Genomic DNA, 21,054 nt, shown 5'->3' with positions numbered 1-21,054 from the left:
ATGGGGCGTGTGACGGAGGCAGGAAGGTCAGGGCAAGGGGGGCTGGGGCGCCTCGACGGCCGCAGGCTCCTCCAGACAGGCCCCCGTGGAGTCGCGCACGCACCGCCGTGGGCTGCACACCGTGGGCTGCTGCCGACGTGGGGCGACACCTCTGAGCTGGGGGCCCCGAGGGCCGTGGCCTCCGTCTCGGGGGCCTGCTCTCTTGGATCGCACGTTCCGGGAAAGCCACCCCCGGGGTGGGGCCTGAGCCGCCCCAACAGCGCATGCCTGAGCCTGGAGGGGGCTCTTGGGCCCAGTCCAGCCTTCAGACCAGGGCCACCCGGCGACTGGACTGAGCCAAAACCGCCCAGCTAAGCTGCTCCCAGAGCCCTGATCCTCGGAGGCCATGGGAATAATCAACGTTTGGGGGGAATTTGTCACATGGCAATAAATAACAAATACGGGTAACTAAGGAAGAAAAACTTCCTTGACCTGTTACATGTGGTTCGAGCAAACATCTATGTGTGTGTGTATATATATTTATTCTCTAAAGATGCACTTAACTAAAGACAGAGTCTAATAATGAAAACCTGTTTGCTCCATGACCAGTCTGTGTACGTAAAGAGCATCAACTTGCCGAAAAAGCTGTCAAGAGTCAAGGTGTTCTTCCCAAGAAAGGAGCACTGACGTTTTATCTCCAGGTAGCTAAAAATCTCTTGTTTCCAACAATTTGGCAAAAATTAAGACTATGCTCCAATCGACAGGCATCTGGTGCCCTAACGGCTTTGTTATTTTAAAAGAATGTACCGGTGTTTGTTATTTTGCACGCCCACCCCCCACCCTTGGGGGAGAGTCTGTATTTTAATCCACTTCAGAGAAACTCGGAAGCCTTAGGCGGGAGTGAAAACAAGTATTCTAGGGCCGTAGTCCAAACACTGGCCTCCGACTCAGGATAGGGCTTTCCAGTGTGTGAGACGGAGGGGCAAGGGGCAGCCTGGCGGAGGGGAGCCGGGCCGCGGAGCCAGGGCCCCGTCCCGTGAAGCAAAGTTTCCATTCTCCTGAACATAGCTGAGGATTCTCTAGCATCTGCCTGTGACAAAACAAGCTGCAACTGACTAAACACAGCAACAGGAAAGGGCGGGCTGTCCCCAGCTGCAGTGGGATGTTTTGACTACAGAGCGAGTACAATCTTCCCTGAGAAGTGACAAGAACTGATCTTTGTCATGGTCAAAACACAGCTCCTTGGGTTCTCTTCTCTCAGAGAACTCCCTTTCCTGCCTCCCTGTGACCACACTGGCACTGGGGGTGGTGGAACCAAGTCTGCTCTTGATCCTATCCATGGAACAGTTGAGATGTCCCTCTTTTTCATTGCTCTCCGTCTCTCTCCTTTTTAATGTGAGTTTAGTGCCAGTGAGAGGAGCCAGATGGAAACTAAGGCCCTCTGTTTACGACTGAACAGGTACACCACAAACAGCCCTGCAAATGTTCCACCGCCGCCTCCCACACACCCAGACGCCTCAAACCCCACCTGAAGCAGCCGTCCTAGCAGGGCGACGAAGCGCCCATTGCCACGCTGACTGAACCTGGTAATATTTGCTAAGGACAACATGGGAATAGAGGCCCCTCAGAAAACTCACATTTCCATATTTACTGGGGGATTTTTGTTTATTACAAATGAGGTTAAGAAACCCTCCTGTATACTTGCAAAGTGAAAAAAAATCAGGCTACAAAAGAGCATGCCAATGATCACAACCTGAGCGGGCACCCTTGACCACCTACCGTCCATCAGAGAGGCCTAATGAGCACAGACATCCAGGACAGGTGAGCAATGTGAGATGAGGATGCGCAGGCTCCACTCTCGATGGGGGCCTCGAGGCAATGGGGTGAAGCCACCTGTGCCTGGAGGGTGGCTCCTCTGGGGAGTGGACTGGGGGGCGGGTAGAGGCATCTTCTACTCTTTTCTACGGTTGGATTTTTTTTCCATTTGCATTTATTATTTTTATACATTGTAATGGACAAAGGGGGAAATTCAATCAAAAAGCCATTTGCTCAGGGCGGCGGACTTGGCCCAGTGGTTAGGGCGTCCGTCTGCCACATGGGAGGTCCACGGTTCAAACCCCGGGCCTCCTTGACCCATGTGGAGCTGGCCCACGTACAGTGCTGATGTGCTCAAGGAGTGCCCTGCCACACAGAGGTGTCCCCCGTGTAGGGGAGCCCCACGCACAAGGAGTGCGCCCCATAAGGAGAACCGCCCAGCGTGAAAGAAAGTGCAGCCTGCCCAGGAATGGTGCCGCACACACGGAGAGCTGACACAACAAGATGACGCAACAAAAAGAAACACATTCCCGTGCTGCTGACGACAACAGAAGTGGACAAAGAAGATGCAGCAAATAGACACAGAGAACAGACAACCGGGGTGGGGCTGGAAGGGGAAATAAATAAATAAATAAATAAACAAACAAACAAACAAACAAATCTTTAAAAAAAAAAAAAGCCGTTTGCTCAAGCCCCAGAGCTGGCGGGTGGCCAGCTTTGCTCCTGCCAGGCCTCCAGCTCCACATTGCTCTGTACAAACCTTGTGGAAAAAGGCTCTACGGACATTGACCAAACCGGGGACACCGCAGGGGTGGAGGCCCACGGAGGCCCACGAAGCGCTCGTCCCACCAGGCAAGGAGAGAGGAAAGGGGGCGGGCGGTCCAGCTGCCCGGGAGCAGGGTCTGCCCGGCCGTGGAGGGCGGCGCTCAGCCTGCCCTGCGCACTGCTGCCACGTGCTCTGTCCTGAGCAGGTGCCATTTTAGCAAGCAGAGGGAGGGCCCGGGCCTTGTTTTTCAAAGGAAAGGAAGCCCTTAGCTGTAACCCTAGTTTTTATAGAGAGTGTTCTTGGCACATCAACCATCAATCAAAATTCACACAGCCACCTCATTCCCAGCTGCAGCCTCAAACGCGGCAGGCCGGGGCTGACGGCTTGAGTTCAGGAAGCGCGCGGGGCCCGCCCTGCCTGCCCCCGCCGACACCTGCCTGCACTCCTGGGGCAGGTGGCAAGGCCGGAGATCAGGACCACCCACCGAGGCCTCCCCCGTGAGTCAGTGCAGCCCCCAGCTCCGCCTTGCGCTGTCCCTCCGAGGGCCAAGGGACCGTTTCCAGTCCCTGCAGCTACTCATCACTTCCTCCCAAAAAGCAGAAGCCCACATCGGAAGAGCACGCGTGTCACCAACACGGCCACCGTTTCCCTCCAGCAAGACTCTCGGTCAACAAGGTGGCTGCACCCGACACCGGGCAGGGCGGCCTCGTCTGGGCGGCTCGAGTGACTAAGGAACCCGGGCCACCGCGGCGTGAATCAGAAGGGCCCTGGCTTCCTCTGACTCAGGTCTGGGTGCAGCAGCCGGCGTCCCGGGCGGCTGGAAGCAAGGAGCAGCTCTGGCCTGGGACATGCCCCCAGCCCGGCCCACACCGTCAATCTGCCAAGAGTGTGGCCTTGAGCACCCGGCTAAAGGAGGCAGACCCTGGGGCCCGCTGGCCTGAAGCCCCCAGGCAGTCTTCTGCTCCTCCAGGCCCTTTCCAGCTCGTTGCACTGCCTCCCCGTCGTTGCACTGCCTCCCAGTCGTTGCACTGCGTCCCAGCTCATTGCACTGCCCCCCAGCGAGCAGCCCCAAGCAAGCGCACAGAGGATAGCACCCCCAGCGCCTCTGGCCGGTACTTGGCAGTGGGATCCTCTGGCCTGCAGGGCCCCCTCGGCGGCTCTCCTGCTCCAGAGCCTCCTCTCGGTCCCCCTCATCCGTCACGGGCTGCAGCAGGGACACACGGGATGCTGCCCCAGGAGGCCTCCCCCGCACAGGCAGGGCCAGCGCCCCCCGGCCAGCCCTCAGCGGGAGCCCCCAGGCAGCATGGGGGACCTCGTGGCACCCCAGGGCCAGGCCGCCGCTGCCAGGAGGGCCGTGGGCCCCGGGGGACCGCCAGCCCCTCTAAGCCCCGGCCTGCAATGCGCATTTCTACCGCCAGGCGGGTGGCGGTGCCGCAGGACGGGCCTTCCGAGCAGACGGACCGCAAGGCCGGGGCGGCGGCAGCGCAGGCGGGGAGCGTTCCTGCAAGCCAGTTCGCGGGGCGGCGGGGCCAGGGAGCAAAGGGTGAGTCTCTGGTACAAAATCCCCACTTAGTATGCTGTTTGGGGGTAATCACCTCTTTCCTGAACTGATTTTGGACAAAGAGAAACCTTTTTCAAATTGCTGCCATTTGGTGCCTTTCTCACGAAAATTCAATTACTGCTGACTATTGCTTAATCCAACCTTGTTTCACTTTTTCCATTTTTAAAAGTGAAGACTTTTTTTTGGATATGCGGAATTTGAGTTGTCAGGGTAGCCTCAGACTGCAAAGGTGCCTGGTTGGGAGCTGCTCCCAGCGCGGCCGCCCTTGCTCCCGAGGAGATGGGTACCCTCCCACTGCACCTGCTCCCAGGGACCCGCAGGACGGTCCTTTGCCAATCACGAGCCTTTTCTTCCTCGAAAAGTCTCTTTTCCATTGTACTTCTTGACCTTTGACTCCTAAAAACAGCATCAAACTAGAGTAATAATTATACATTATAGATTAACAATAAATACAATAACACAGATAATATGCTTAAAATATGGCAGGCACTATGCTAAGCATTTTACACCTAGTCACTCATTTTAAACTGATGCATCAAATACTAAAGATCATCTATAAAACATCCTAAATAATTCCAAACCTTTTAAAACTTTTTTTTGCAAAAAAAAACGAGTGTTAAAACACATTTGAATGATGCTGCTGTTAAAACAGACGGTTTATCTGTTGACACCTCTTTATACATTCCTATGCATTTACACATGCTCACCTATGCTCACCTCTTCCTGGTGTATTACTTTCTGAGGCGGCTGTAACCTTCCCGCCAGCCTCACCTGACCTTCGCCTACCGCCCTTTGCTACTCCAGAGTGTGCATCTCGCAGGCTCCCAGATGCCCTGGGGAGCGCCATGCCCTTCAGAGAACGTGGGATTTGCAGGTGAGCCATGATTAAGCAGGGAGAAGTGACTGTGGCCGCAGAGCCAGGACAAGGTGATAAGTGACACAGGTGTGCCAATTTGGCATTCTCCAAGGGGTCATTAGCTAAATGTTGCTTCTGCACAGAAGAGGAATTATACTTCTCTGTAATGAGTAGAAAGTAGGAGAGGCAGTGACCTTCCTTCCAGCCTTTGGGATCAAATAAATCTCTTTGCCCTGATGTAAAGAAAACGTAACACTGAGAGTGGAAAACAAGAGGTATTTTCCTCAAACATTCTATCCTATGGACAAAAAAAAATTGCTACACATCAGCAGTCTACCTCTTTTTCAAAGATGCCTATTCAACGCTTTCAAACATCTCCCCTTTTCAGATTAATCCGTACCTAACTGGACGGGCAGTCTTGGTGCCCCGTGCGTGGTCAGTGGCCCCTGCCCCCGCCGGAGGCCTCTGCTTTGGCCTGAAACGTGGACCCTGACGGTGGGAATTGCCGGCAGAGCTATTTGAGCCTGTGCCTCTGGGTCATCAGCACCCTCAGCAGGGTGCTTTGGCATCTGAGGTAGTTAATTAAAATCGAGGTGCCTTAAAAGGCATTCTCAGGTGCCAAGAAGCAATGCCCGCTTTCAGCAGCTCCTCAACTCTGTGTTCACGAAATGAGAACTTGGAGAAGGGGGTGGTTTGTAAGGGGTTGCAGCTGCTGCACCCGTGCTCAAGCCACCCCTCTCCAGGCCTGCTGCTAAGTGGGGGCTGACAGCTTTGAACCTCAGGAGCAGGGACGTGGGTGAGGAAAAGCAAGTGCGAAGTAAAAATAGCAGGACACTATACATCCTGCCACAGCCCACTGAATGGGCTGGCAGAGAGTGTCACCTACAGCATAAGCTATAATCCATGCGGTGCAGCTGTCTCCAAAACGTGCTCATCAAATGCAATGAATGTGCCACACTGATGGAAGAGGTTGTCGATGTGGGAGGAATGGGGGGTGTGGGGAGTGGGGCATATGGGAACCTTTTACATTTTTTAATGTAACATTTTGTGTGATCCATGTATCTTTAAAAAAAAAAGACAATATTAAAAAAAATTTTTTTAATTAAAAAAAGAACTGTGCAGCCCTTTCCAACTGCCCTGCTCGGCAATGCACAGGCGCGTGGGGACCTCACGTCCTCCTTTAGATAAGTCTGTCTGGAATCCCTGCTCGGTGCTGTCGTAAAATCTAAAAGCAAATGCGAGGAAGTTAATGACGGGGGAGAGCATGAATGCATTTCCTTGACATTCTCAGGTCTTGCTACAGGGAGAAGCAGCAGTGAGGAGCGATGCCCGCAATTGGTGCCCCTGTCTTCTCCCTGACTCTGCCTTTCTGTGTGTGCGTTGGTGCGATTTTAAACACACGTTCATACCCTTACAACTCTTTAAAAGGATGCTTTTCTCTTAGATCAAGTCCACAAGGACTTGTCAAAGGCTCGTACCTTTTCAAGCAAACTTCCCTACGTGTTATGACCCATAGCCTCTCCCCGTGGCCAGGCTGTCCTCGTGGGTCCATCCGCCCGGGTCCCCAGGAGCTCCACGCGGGGCGAGAGCCACCTCCGCCCTTCCACAGGCCCCTTTACCACAAAGCCACCGCGCTGAGCAGGACACGCTCCTCCGCTGAGACAGCCGTCCCGGGCGCCACCTTGGAAATTGGCAGGCTGCTTTGGCTGTTAACGTCCAGCACGTAGTGTGTTCGGTCCTGACGCTGGATATTCTACAATGGTCAGAACAGCTCTAGACAACCAACTGTCCCGCCTCCCACACTGCTCTTTTGTGGTCCAAAGACATTATGGGTGGAACAAACCTGCTTAAAGTTTTCTTAACCTAGAACCTGAGTCCATTTTACATGGAGGCATCAAGTATTTTTTGCATGGTAGGAGTATTCACTGAATCTTCCAGAAATAGAGCAGTTGTGTAAAACAAGAGAAGCGTGTATTTTCTTTGTACTCAAAACCTTACTGAAAGTTGTCCACGCTTGGGGAAATCCACGCCACTGGTGACAGGGCACTGCTGCTGCACCCCACCTGCGCCTGTGGTTGCCACATTCGCGGTGATTCCACAGGTCTTTAGCTACGAGACTGAATAGCTACGATGTGCCAGACGTGCTCGGCTAAGTAGGCCACGGCCGCTGCCCTCTAGGGCATGGAGCCCCACGTACTTTCACTCTCTGTGGTTATGTTTATACTGCTCCTTTAATCAGATACGCCACATCTGTCTTCAGACAGAGTCCCTACCAGGTGCCAGGTTTGTGCTTGGGTCTGTAAATGGAAAATGAAGTGGGATAGTGGCAGGTGACCCAAGCATGGTGGAGGGCCTCCGGCTGCCTAGCTCTGTCGAGAGCGGGGACAGCTTTGCTGAGAAGATAAAGCTGGAGTAAAGGTGAGTGTAGGAGAAGTGCCTGGGAGAGTGGCAACGACCGGGCCTTGGCGGGTGCGGAAGCCACGTTCCCCAGTTGATGCCCCTTACAAGGACTCGAGCCTACCCTGCTCAAGCAAAGAGCTGACTATGGGGCTACAGGTGACTTTCACGGACTCCAGTGACAAACCGAACCGCAGACCCCAAGAAGTTCTTGAACTTAGCCCCAGGACCTCAGCTGCCCAAGTTCGTGAACTTTGACATCGAAATTCTGTAATCAGTATGACTCAGCTTCCAACAGTCTGCTGCTGTGTCTCTTGGTTAAGTGCAGAAGACAATGTGGTGGGCCCAGCTCAGGCCAAGGGTGATCCTGGTCCAATCACCTACAGTTAGGGCCAAGGTCATGTGCTCCAGCAGACACCAGAGGTCCTGGGTGCACAGATGGCCTCATAATGGTCTGCTTCGGTCAGAAGCAGAATTACACGGGGCTGAAGGCAGAGAAACCATGGCCAGTTTTATTAGGAATGATTGTGATGGCAAATAACCAGAAGCCGCTAGAGTGGCCTGAACATTGTCACACTGAGAAGTCCAGCTGAACGTGCTACTTGTACTTGCTCGGCAGTCCACCGGACATGGGCTAATACTTCTCTTAGCCTCTCCCCCGTAGCCAAGGGCTACTGTGGTTCCAGTTATCACACGTGCATCTGAGGCTTAGGGAACAAGGAAGAGCGGTTCCAACTTTGCCCATCCCCTTAGATGAGGAGGGCACACAAAAAAGTTCACAGCACCCTCCCAAGGCACTTCTCCTTAGTCCCCATGTGGCCGCTCCTGGCAGCAAGAGAGAGGAATGCAGGAGCTGGGATAAACCGTGATCTAGGGCTGGGCCCGTGGTGGCCCTGATCAAGGTCAAGGTCATCGAGGATGGCAGACAGACTCACAGGTGACCCCCAGTGACCCCTCCCCTTGAGTGGAGGCACCTGCGACCTGCTTATAACCAACAAAATACAGCAAAAGTGATGGGTGGTCCCTTGCGCGATTATGTTAGATTACATAGGACCCTCTTGTGTGTGGGCTTGCTCCAGTGACTCCCCTTTGTCATTTTGGGAGGCCCACGTGGCAAGGAGCCGAAGATGGCCCCTGGAGCTCAGTGCAGCCTCAAAAGTATTCTCAGTCCTATGTGCAAAGGAGAGGAACACTCAACAACCAGAGGCCCTTGGGAGTGGGCGCTTGCCCCGTCAAGCCCCCAGCGGAGAATACAGCTCTGCCAGTACTTGGAATGCAGCTTTGGGAGACCCTTATCAGCCTCATGATTTGCAAATATTTCCCCACATTCTATGGGTTTTCTTTTTCACTTTCTTGGTAGTATCCTTTGGTGAAAACGTTTTTTATTTTAAAGAAGTCCAACATACCTTTTTCTCCTTTCGTTGCTTTGTGCTTTTGGTGTCGTAAACTATGGCCGAATCCAAGGTCGTGAAGATTTACCCCTATGTTTCTTCTAGGAATTGTAGAGTTTGAGCTCTTACACTTAGGTCTTTGGTCCATTTTGAGCTAATTTCTGCATCTGGTGTGAGCTAGGGGTCCGACTTCGTTCTTTTGCACGTGGATATTTGGTTGTTCCAGCACCATTTGTTGAAGAGACTCTTCTTTCCTCACTGAATGGTCTTGGCACCCACGTTGAAAGTCATCCTCACTTATTTTTTATCCAATAATCTCCTTTTTTGTTTACAACAATTTGATTTGGGTTTCCTCTTGTAATCCAAAACATCCTGGTAAATGCGGTCACTGCCCCACAATTAACAAGCTCTCCTAGTTTACTGCACTCCTTTCCTGCCTTTTATCACGTTCTGAGAATCTCCTACCTTAAGGTCCCCTAATCTGGAACGTGACCTAATCACAGGAGTGCTAGCTCATCATACTCACACCCAAGGGGAGGAGAATGTACACTGGGGCTATCTTGGAATTCTGTCACCCCACAGTCCCTATTTTTTAGTTTCACATAAGGACACCTAGAAATAAAGATGACCTCTCTCAGTCTCCCTTACAACTAGGTCCAGCCATGTGTCTAAGTATTGGTCCAAAAAATGTCATATAGCAGCTTCTAAGAAACCTCCTTAAGATACTGTGGGTATCTGTGACAGTTTGAGATGATTTTTGTGAATCCCAAAAAGAGGAAGATGATGTTTGTAAACTAATCTATTCCTCTGGGCGTGATACCCTTTGATTGCATTCGATTCAGCTGGGATGTCTTGATTAGATTACTGGTTAAGCTTAGAGCTTTGATTTGACCACATCGGTAGGGCATGGCACAGGTTGAGTCCCTGCCCCCTTGGTGGACTGATATAAATGGGCACCTGCTCAAGAAGACACACAGAAAGAGAGAGCTCTGCCATTTTTGATCCTGGGGCCTCAGGGAGAGGTGAGCCATTTGGCTGATTGTTTGTAGTTGATATAGAAAGCCCAGAAAGACACGAGCCCTGTGCTGAGAGAGAGGAAGCCCTGGGAGACGAGCCCTCACCAGAGAGAGGACTGGAAGCTGGAGGGAAGGGAAGGCCAGGCAGAGGTCAGTGCACATCTTGGTCAACACATGGCAACCGACTGTGATGAGAAAACAACCTTGAGCTGAATTCTCTACAGCCTTATTACTGTAAGCTTTTACCCCCAAATAAATGCCCTTTATAAGAGCCAACAGGGAAGCAGCTGTGGCTCACTCAGTTGGGCTCCCGTCTACCATATGGGAGGCCCTGGGTTCGTGTCCCGGGGCCTCCTTGTGAAGGCAGGCTCACCCGCATAGTGCGCAGAGCCACCGGCCTGCAAGCGCCATGGAGAGCCGGCTCAGCAAGGTGACGCAACAGAAAGGGAGAAAAGCAAAAACGCAGAAGAGCGCGGAGCAAATGGACACAGAGAGCAGACAGCAAGCAAGCCACAAGGTTGGGGGGGAATAAATAAAAATAAAAAATAAAAGCCAACAGATTTCTGATACTTTGCATCAGCACCCCTTTGACAGATTAATAGAGTGTTCAATATTTATTACTTTGCGTTTTTATTCCTTCTTGCCACCTGGATGTGAACTTTAATGGCTGGAGCTCTTGCAGCAATTTTGGATCACGAAATGACCGTAAGAACGGGAGCCACCTACCAGGATGGTGGAGCAGTGAAGTAGCAGGAGCCTGGGTCCACCCCCACAGCAAATGCTACACAACAGGCTCCCTGCAGGAAAGCCGTGATTTGAAGCCTTTGCCCATTTCTGTGGTGGCCAATTTCTAGTTCCTAATGTGCTATGGGTGAGCTTAGGGTCCCTGCAAGCCGGCACAAGCTGGCCCCAGCGTGTCACTGGCTGTTCTAGCTGCCGGCTTCCGCCTGCAGGGTTCTTTCCCCTGAGAGAGAAGCAAACGCCCGCCCTAACCACGGCCCTGCTGCCTCAGGGCTTCTGTCCCAGGTGGACCCATCTAATCCTGTGGTAAGTTTCCCCAGTTTTCTCCTTCGACGCTGAACTTCTCCTTCCTGGGGCTTTTCTACGCGGGAAAGCGGCCGGGTGTGGAGCAGCAGGCTTCACCTCTCGCGGCGGGCCCGGCAGCTGCCGTTTCATTCCCGCCTCACCCGGGAGGCCCGACCCAGCGCCTCACAGACTGTCACGATCCTCAGAAGGAAAAGCTGGACAGGGAGTCGCCACGCCTGACCGAGACCCCGGGCGGGCGCTAGGAAGGGTCTTGACGCAGCACCCCTGACTAAAGCGGCGGGAGGCAGTGAGGCCCACTGAGCGGCGCCGCCCCTGGAGGCCGGGGAAGGCCACGGCCCAAAACAGAGCAGAAGAGACTTCCGAGCAAACGAACTCCAGCTCCACTAGCACCGCCTGCTCCGCTGTCCGAACGCCGAGCTGGGAACACCCAGGCCCCGGCATCTTCTTCAGGCTTGAGCGGAACAGAGTCGCTCTGCCCTGCAAGGGGCCTGGCCATCGCCCACTGGCCCGGGCCTGGCGCCGTCCGCAAGGCCAGCCCCTCTCCCCCCGCCCGGGCACCCGCTTCTCCGTCGCAGGACACCTGGCGTCCTACCTGCTCGGACAGCGACCGACACCCGCAGCCCGCCGAGGCCCCGGACATGCCCAGGCACCGCTCGGGCGCCACCCCGTCTCAGCTCGCGTCCACGTAGAACACCCGTGCGGAAGTCCCGCCACCTGTCCGCGTGGGAGTCGCTTCTGAATGGTGGCACCGACTGCAGGTGGCACCCCCGCACTGCCCCCTCCCGTCCCCTCTGCAGACCACGGCATCTTGAACCGGCCGCTGGGTTCCTGCAGGGCCCCCTCTGCGAGGCGGGCACGTTCATGACACGACGAACCAGCGCAGCCAGCGGCTGGCAGGTGCCAACCCGTGCCAGCCCCGTGCCAGCCCCGTGCCAGCCCTGTGCAGAGGGCCCTCCAGGGCTTTCCTTCGTTAGCCTCTGCAGAGGCCGACGCGGTGCCCATGGCTGCCACCTCCTTTGCACATGAGGATGCGGGGTCTGTGGGCTTAAGCCCAGGACATCAGTCAGGGAGCGAAACTGCTATTTGCATCCGGGCTGTAACCTCCACCACCGGCTCCTTAGAAAGCGACGTCTAACCTTTTACAGCACTGCAGCGGCCAGAGCGACCGGCGGGCACTTCTGCAGGACGGGGGGCCCAGGGCAGAGTGCCTGGAGCCCCCCAAAAGGGTGTCAAGGGAAATTTCTTCTAAAATGAGAAGAAAAAAATGACCATGATAATGAATATATAATAAATATAGGCGGCGGACTTGGCCCAGTGGTTAGGGCGTCCGTCTACCACATGGGAGGTCCGCGGTTCAAACCCCGGGCCTCCTTGACGTGTGGAGCTGGCCCATGCGCAGTGCTGATGCGCGCAAGGAGTGCCCTGCCACTCGGGTATCCCCCGCGTAGGGGAGCCCCACGCACAAGGAGTGTGCCCCATAAGGAGAGCCACCCAGCGCGAAAGAAAGTGCAGCCTGCCCAGGAATGGTGCCGCACACACGGAGAGCTGACGCAGCAAGATAACACAACAAAAAGAGACACAGATTCCCATGCCGCTGACAACAACAGAAGCGGACAAAGAAGACACAGCAAATAGTCACAGAGAACAGACAACAGGGGCTGGGGGGGGGGGAGAGAAATAAATAAATAAATAAATCTTTAAAATAAATAAAGAATAAATATGTATACATGGACCCTGGAGTACTTTCAACTTTATACCAACACAGTCATAAAATACATTTTTAATGAGTATAAAGCAGATGGCCTTGCTACGGGCATCAGCCACATGGAAAAAGCTCAGAATGTTCTCTCCCAGAGGTTGAAGAGCGCCTGTTCCAAGTTGAGGATTGTGGAGCTGTTAGAACAGTCAACGGGGATGAGAGTCAACGGTGCTGGGACACGCGCTCCAGCCCGTTTCTCCCCTTAGCGGCTCTTCAGGTCAGAGAACTGAAGAAGCCACGGCCTTTGCGCGACATCCTTTATGCCAGGGCGGAGCCCGGCGCTGGCTCTGCTCGGGCTGTTTTATTAACTAGTAACAGGGAAGCCTGGGGACTTCCCTTCTTTCCACAGAACAGGAGGTTTACAGTGACTTGGACACACAGAAGCAGACAAATGTGTCCGCTGGTTTCTAGGGTGGGAAGGCGGTGCCTCGACGCCTCTGCTGAATTCTGGGCTTTACTCCAGAGCCACCCTGTGTTAGTCAGGGATCCCCAGGGAAACAGAACCAATAATAATAAATACTATTATGAAATTCATTGTAGGAACTGGTTCACACAACCGTGGAGCTTGGCAAGTCTGAGTTCCGCAGGGCAGGCTGCACCCCGGGAGCGCCAAGGAAGCTTCCTGTGACTTCTGAGGAGTCGCTGGCTGAAGTCGAGAGGGAAACGCCTCTCTGGCTGCTGAAATCATCATGTCTTGGTCAAGGCCTTCAGGTGACTGGGCGGGACATCTCTCGTTGCTGAAGGCAGTCTCCTGGGTTGACTGTAGACGTGTCAGCTGTAGATGCAACCCCCTAATGATTTAAACACACGAAATACCCTCCCAGCAGCATTCAGGCCAGCGTGTCCTTGACTGAATGGCTGGACCCCATCGCCAGGCCAAGGTGACACGGGCACTTACCCACACGCCCCTTCCCCACTGGGTGCAGTGTGGGTGGGCCCCAAGGGGCAGGGGCCCTGTCCTGTCCTGGGTAGGCACGGGACTCCAGCTGGACAGCTGGACGCTCACTCCTTGAATGTCCCTCGAGCTGATGACATGAGGCCCATCAGCAGAGCCTGGAAACACCATCCTTGAGCTCCCGAGTCTCAGGGCCACACAGTCCTGGTTCTCTTACGGCCTTTTTAAAATACTATACTAAACCATGTATAGCAGTTTGATATGGTTATGAATTCCAAAAATAGATATTGGATTATGCTTGCAATCTGGTCTGTGCCTGGGCGTGACTGAGTTGTGATTGGGGCTTTGATTGGGCCGTGTCAGTAGGGCGTTGAGTCCTGCTCCTTGGTGGGTGGGGACTCACAGATAAAAGGCATGGGAGAGGACAGAGTTGAGGGTTTCTGATGTTGGAGTCTGATGCTGAAGACTTAAGCTGGAGCCCTGGGAATTAAGCTCACAGGGGAAAGGGAAGGCAGCACCAGGAAGGAAGGAACCTTGAAGCCAGAGAAAAGCAAGACCCAGGAAAGTAGGATCCCAGGAAGCTGAGCCCTCGCAGACGTCGGCAGCCATCTTGCTCCAAATAGACTTTGGTGAGGAAAGTAACTTACACTTTATGGCCTGGTATCTGTAAGCTCCTGCCCCAAATAAACACCCTGTATAAAGACCAACCAGTTCCTGGTATTTTGCATCAGCACCCCTTTGGCTGACTAACACACCATGTATAACCATATATCGTGGTGTTTTTCCCTTTTTCTTTCTGTTTTGAAATTAGTGTTAGTTTCTGTGCTTACAAAGAATCTTGACTGGTGGATAGCCTTTCAGATGTCCACGGGTGGCAGAGACAGGCCGGCATGGGACACTGCCTGGGATGGCGCTGATGCACAGCATTCTTGACTGGCACGTGAGTCCGCAAGCTCGTGCACGCAGTAAGGAAGATAACTTGCTCCCCATTAAAAGTAGGAATCGAAGCGGGACTGACAGCGTAGGAGCCCTACCCCTGGGTCTTCCGGCCTTTGGTGATCCACCTGCAGCCCCAGCCTTTGAACCACTGATACCTCGGGGAACCGGCTGTCCCGTAGCTGCAGGGCTGATGGATTGCCTTGAGTTCCTTTACCGTGTAACTTCTGGTGGCATCAAGACGGGTAACGGCCCACCAGCTACTCGCGCTGAAAGTTCAATCTGTTTTGAGCCTGTGAAGAAAATATCAGAGGGAGCATCCCAACAGCGCGCTGCGTTCAAAGAAACGTTCATTCGCCTTTGCCAACAAAGTGCAAGGACCTCATGGCCACACACCAGAGGGCCAGCGAGGACCCGTGGACTCAAGGGGAAGCATGAGTGTCCACCTAGAAACGGCATTTGGGAATATCTGCTCCCCTGCTGGATTCCTCCCTTTTAAATTTTGGAATTACACTATAAATTCTGGTCTGGAGGCAAATTGACTAACCTGACCCCTATAGCAGCGCGAGGACTGCCTCTTAGAAACTGGACAGGGAAACGGACTTTGGCCCAGTGGTTAGGGCGTCCGTCTACCATATGGGAGGTCCGCGGTTCAAACCCCGGGCCTCCTTGACCTGTGTGGAGCTGGCCATGCGCAGCGCTGATGCGCGCAAGGAGTGCCCTGCCACGCAAGGGTGTCCCCCGCGTGGGGGAGCCCCACGCACAAGGAGTGCGCCCGTGAGGAGAGCCGCCCAGCGTGAAAAGAAAGTGCAGCCTGCCCAGGAATGGCGCCGCCCACACTTCCTGTGCCGCTGACGACAACAAAAGCGGACAAAGAAACAAGATGCAGCAAATAGACACCAAGAACAGACAACCAGGGGAGGGGGGGGGAATTAAATAAATAAATAAATCTTAAAAAAAAAAAAAAGAAACTGGACAGATGTTCTTTTCAAATGAAGAACTTGCTTTGTTGCCCAATCTCATGCATGCTTTGGGGGAAGGGGAGAATGAGCCTCCCCGGATTTTAACTTTGTAATGAAGGCATTTTTTAAAATAAAAATGTGCATATTAAATAAAAAGCGCCAAGCTTTCATGCCATGTGTCCCTTCGCAATGAATGGCCTTGTGCAGAAGCCTGAAAAGGTTTTTGAAATGAGTTTTAGTACCTCTTGACTCTCAAAAATGCATTGCCTCTTACACAACGTACGCTCAAGTGCTCAGAAAACAGAGCCCTAGCTGATGGAATGTTACGGCAAAGGTAGCAAACGGTCAGAACTGGTGAATCGGGATGCCTGGGAGGAGGTAGTGGTAGGCTGGAATTCTCTGTGTGGGGCTTCCTTCTTTTCATAACTGTCCTGTAAGTTTGAATGTATTTCAAAATTAAAAGTTCAGAAATATACAACGGGAAAAATTACATTGCCTCAAGTGCAGAAGACTTTGGTAAACACATACACACACGCGAGGTTGTGTGTGAAAGATCACCTGCAGCCTCAGCCCCCTTGCACCTCAGTGCCCCCTTCCAGGCTCCCGCTTCTGTTTTCTTGTCCTTCTGTCCAGCATCACCTCTAGGGCCACCAGGGCTGGAAGGCACGTGAGCTACGCTAGCTCTTCTTGCTGGACTTCCTTTCCCTCCAGCAGCCCACAGGGGATCGGGTCACACGCTGCAACCCGTCCCTCCGCCCCAGCACACTTGCTATTTATTTATTTATTTCTGCCCCCCTCCATTGTTTGCTCTCTGTGTCCATTCAGTGTGTGTTCTTCTGTGTCCACTTGTATTCTCATCATGTGGCACTGGAGATCTGTGTCTCTTTTTGTTGCATCATCTTGCTGCGTCAGTTCTCCATGTGTGCGGCGCCACTCCTGGGCGGGCTGCAGTTTCGCACGGGGAGGCTCTCCTTGCGCAGGGGCCACTCCTTGCATGGGGGGCACCCTTATGCAGGGGCGTCCCTGCGTGGGCCAGCACTCCTTGCACACAGCAGCACTGCGTGTGGACCAGCTCACCACAAGAGCCAGGAGGCCCTGGGAATCGAACCCTTAGACCTCCTGTATGGTAGGCAGATGCTCTATCCGCTGAGCCACATCCGCTTCCCCCAGCACATTTTCTAACAGGGACATCCCCCCTTATTTTTCTACTTCTCTTTCCCTGTAGAGTTCAAATTTTGTTTACTATATATTTGTGGCATTCAAGCCAAAGCTTACAAAAAAATAGTTTTATAAGAAGTGACAATAACATCCCTACAGCCCTAATACTGAATGCATTTCCAAAAGAGTAGTGCCGTGACTGGGTTCAGTTCTCACCGGCTTGTGGTGCCTCTGAGCTCCTGGCTCCGGCATCCTTCAGTTTGAATGCAAAGTTCCTCCCAGCCCGTCATCAGCTGAAACTTCTGCCCCCTGCCTACCAGGTTATATATACATTGGTAGAAAAAAGTACACGGCCGTAATTTCCAAAGGAAAGTTGTTTACCAAGAAAACACTATATTACTTTGTGTAAGGAACTTTCAGAAGTGACTAAACCAAAAATCTACATTTCTTTTTCGAAAATCCAAGGAAGCCTGGAGACCCTTTAGTCTGCCAGGCTGCTGGGACAAATCCCACCCAATGGGGTGGCTGGGCAGGAAGGCACTGGCTCACGGCGTGGGCAGCAAGAAGTCCAAAGTCCCGGCGCCATGAGGCCACGCTTCCCCCAGTCCTGCAGCGTTTTGCACAGGCTTTCCGCAGCCTTGAGGTCCGGGGCTGGCGTCCCTGCCTCCCGACTGTCTCTCTTTGTATCTGGTTTCGCTGGCTTCTGGCCTCTCACTGAGGCCTTCTCTGACGCTGGCTGCTGCCTTCTTTTCTTTACGAGGTCTCCAGGAAACGGGTGAGCACCCACCCTGCTTCAGTCGACCAGGCCTGAACGAAAACAGCACCTTCAAGAGGTCCTACTTATCTGGGTTTGCACCCCAGGAATGCCGATTAAGAACATGGCCTTTGAGGGGCACATAATTGAATGTGCCACGCCTTTCCATTTCATTTCAACAAGCATGTTAAGAACTTGTTGTGGGGAAAGCGGACTTGGCCCAGTGGTTAGGGCGTCCGTCTACCACATGGGAGGTCCACGGTTCAAACCCCAGGCCTCCTTGACCCGTGTGGAGCTGGCCCATGCGCAGTGCTGATGCGCGCAAGGAGTGCCCTGCCACGCAGGGGTGTCCCCACGTAGGAGAGCCCCACGCGCAAGGAGTGCGCCCCGTAAGAAGAGTCGCCCAGCATGGAAAAAGTGCAGCCTGCCCAGGAATGGTGCTGCACACATGGAGAGCTGACACAGCAAGATGACACAACAAAAAGAGACACAGATTCCCGTGCCGCTGACAACAACAGAAGCGGACACAGAAGAACACACAGCAAATAGACACAGAGAACAGACAACTGGGGTGGGGTGGGGGGGGGGAAGAGGAGAGAAATAAAATAAATTTTAAAAAATTAAAAAAAAAAAACTTGTTGTGAACAAGATTCTGCCATATGCCCTGACTTAGGGGGTAAAAAGATAAATAAAACACTTTCCCTACCATCAAGGAATCTGCAGCCAATAGCAGGGATAAGAGAAGTACATTGGAGCTGCCCTACAAGGCAAACAGGAGAGCCCTGAGTGAGCGCTGGGGCTGCACCCAGGAGCGAGGATTTCCCTAAGACTTACTCGTTGAACACTCATCTGCTAGGGCGCGTAACAAAGGATCATAAACCAGGTAACTTAAAACAAACGTTTGGGATTTGGAATTGTCTTCTTCCTAAATTTTGGAGATTTATTTTCTCACAGTTTGGAGGCCAGAACTCTGAAATTAAGGAGTCAGCAGGATGTTTCCTTCTGGACGCTCGCAGCAAGTCTGTTCCAAACCCGCTGCCCGTTCTGGGGCTGCAGCAGCCACTGGCGCTCGCTGGCTCGGAGGCACCGCTGCAGCCTGGGCCGCTGCTCTCCCGTGGCATGTCCGCGTGTCTCTGTGGCAAGAGCTCCCTCTTCTTATAAAGATGCCTAAACCTGATTAAAGACTGACTTTCCAGACAAGGCACGTTCACAGGTGTTGGGACGAGGACTTGAACATACCTTCAGAGGGACACAATTCAATGCAGAGTCGCGGATCAACCGAATAGCTTACGTACCAGGACTAACAGCTGAGTCAAGAAGAAGAGTGCAAGACGTGCTTCCAAAGCTAAAACGTCGTCCACTCTGCCCAGTCTCAACTTTGCAAGACCTGCCCTAACATCACCCAGCGCGGGCCCTGAATCCCAACAATCACCCTCCCCGACTCCCCGCTCCTGAGACCCTACCGAGACTCGGCCAAGGTGATGCCTCCCTCCTGGCAATAAGCCCAAGACATGCAGCACCGGGCTTTCGGGTGGTCTTGAGGGAGCCGACAGCGGGCCCCTCTTTCTTCAGCAAGCAGGGCCCGTGTTTTCTGCGATGACTCCATCCCGTGTGGTTGTGCGAGAGCCTTCCCTGCCCGCTGCGGTGACCCCAGGGGTGGACACACGAGCTGAGCTGGTCCCATCGAAGGCTTGAGCAGCTTGGGCCTTTGTGTGCTGCAAATCTCTAAAGCCGAAATGTGGAGCCAGCCAAAGGGGGAGGGCGGGTGGAGCACGGAGGACGCCCCGTCCCTGCTCTCCCGCGTGCGGCAGAGCTACTGCTTCCACCGCGTCTCTGGGGGCTTGGACGGTGCGCCCACCCGCTCTTTAGGGGAAACGGCAGCCGCATGCCAGGACCTGGATTTGTTAGCTACTTCTTCACAGCTTCAGGAGGATATTTTAAGAAAGGCCTGAGTTTCCAGCCAAGCTGGCCTACTTGCAGGCCTCTGGAGCGGCCAACACTTGGGCGGTGATTGGAGTTCCTCTTCACTGCGGGCTGACTAAGCGCCAGGCGCTGCTCTGAGTGCTTTGCCTAGATTTCCCCGCTCGCTTCCACGATGACCCCATCGGCTGGATACTGTGATTATTCCTCCTTCATAGAGAAACGGAGGCACGGGGGGTCAAGCGGGCTGACCACGGCCCTGCGTGAGGACGTGGCAGGCCTGGGCGCGCAGGCAGCCAGCTGGCCCCGGGCCGCGCTGTGAAGGCTCCCTTCGCGGAGGCCAGCAGGCTGTGGGGGGCCCCCGCCGTGGGCCCTGCAGCGCGGCACGAGCCAGGGCAGATGGATGCGCAGGCGGGGGCTCGAGCAGGAGCAAGGGAGGGGGCTCATGCCCCCACGCCCATACGCCCCCCGCCGCAGAGAGGAGTCCTTTCCCCAAGGCCGCGCACCCGGCAGCCCGGCCGGGGCAGAGCCCCTCGTCGCAGCTGCCCCGCGCTGAGGAGGGGCGGCAGCCCTCGAGCCGAAGGGGCGGCAGGAGCCTGTGGCCGAGCGACCACCGGGTGGGCTCTCGGCCCCACAAACCTGGCTCCACGGCCCGGCCCTGAGGCCACAGAGCTGCCGGAAACAGACCGGCCGGCCTCCAGCTCCGCTGCCAGCGGGTTTATTGCCCAGGAAATGTCTGCAGCCTGCAGCGGGGGGCCGGGGGTAAGAGCCCCGACGGGAATTCTCCACTGCCCCACCTCCACGACCAGCCAGGGGGGAGCGCGGGCGCCCCACGTCCACATCCACCACCAGCCAGGGGGAGTGCCAGGCGCCCCACGTCCACCTCCACCACCAGCCAAGGGGGAGCGCCAGGCGCCCCACGTCCACCTCCACGACCAGCCAAGGGGGAGTGCCAGGCGCCCCACGTCCACCTCCACCACCAGCCAAGGGGGAGCGCGGGCACCCCACGTCCACCTCCACCACCAGCCAAGGGGGAGCGCGGGCACCCCACGTCCACCTCCACCACCAGCCAAGGGGGAGCGCCAGGCGCCCCACGTCCACCTCCACGACCAGCCAAGGGGGAGTGCCAGGCGCCCCACGTCCACCTCCACGACCAGCCAAGGGGGAGCGCGGGCACCCCACGTCCACCTCCACGACCAGCCAAGGGGGAGCGCCAGGCGCCCCACGTCCACCTCCACGACCAGCCAAGGGGGAGCGCAGGCACCCCACGTCCACCTCCACGACCAGCCAGGGGGGAGCGCGCAGGCGCCCCACGTCCACCTCCACCACCAGCCAAGGGGGAGCGCCAGGCGCCCCACGTCCACCTCCACGACCAGCCAAGGGGGAGTGCCAGGCGCCCCACGTCCACCTCCACGACCAGCCAAGGGGGAGCACGGGCACCCCACGTCCACCTCCACCACCAGCCAAGGGGGAGCGCGGGCACCCCACGTCCACCTCCACCACCAGCCAAGGGGGAGCGCCAGGCGCCCCACGTCCACCTCCACGACCAGCCAAGGGGGAGTGCCAGGCGCCCCACGTCCACCTCCACGACCAGCCAAGGGGGCGCGCGGGCGCCCCACGTCCACCTCCACGACCAGCCAAGGGGGTGCGCCAGGCGCCCCACGTCCACCTCCACAACCATCCAAGGGGGAGCGCCAGGCGCCCCACGTCCACCTCCACGACCAGCCAAGGGGGAGCGCCAGGCGCCCCACGTCCACCTCCACCACCAGCCAAGGGGGAGTGCCAGGCGCCCCACGTCCACCTCCACAACCATCCAAGGGGGAGCGCCAGGCGCCCCACGTC

Source organism: Dasypus novemcinctus, chromosome 20 (genome assembly GCF_030445035.2).
Source record: "Dasypus novemcinctus isolate mDasNov1 chromosome 20, mDasNov1.1.hap2, whole genome shotgun sequence".
NCBI lineage: Eukaryota > Metazoa > Chordata > Mammalia > Cingulata > Dasypodidae > Dasypus > Dasypus novemcinctus.
This window is presented reverse-complemented; position numbering follows the sequence as displayed.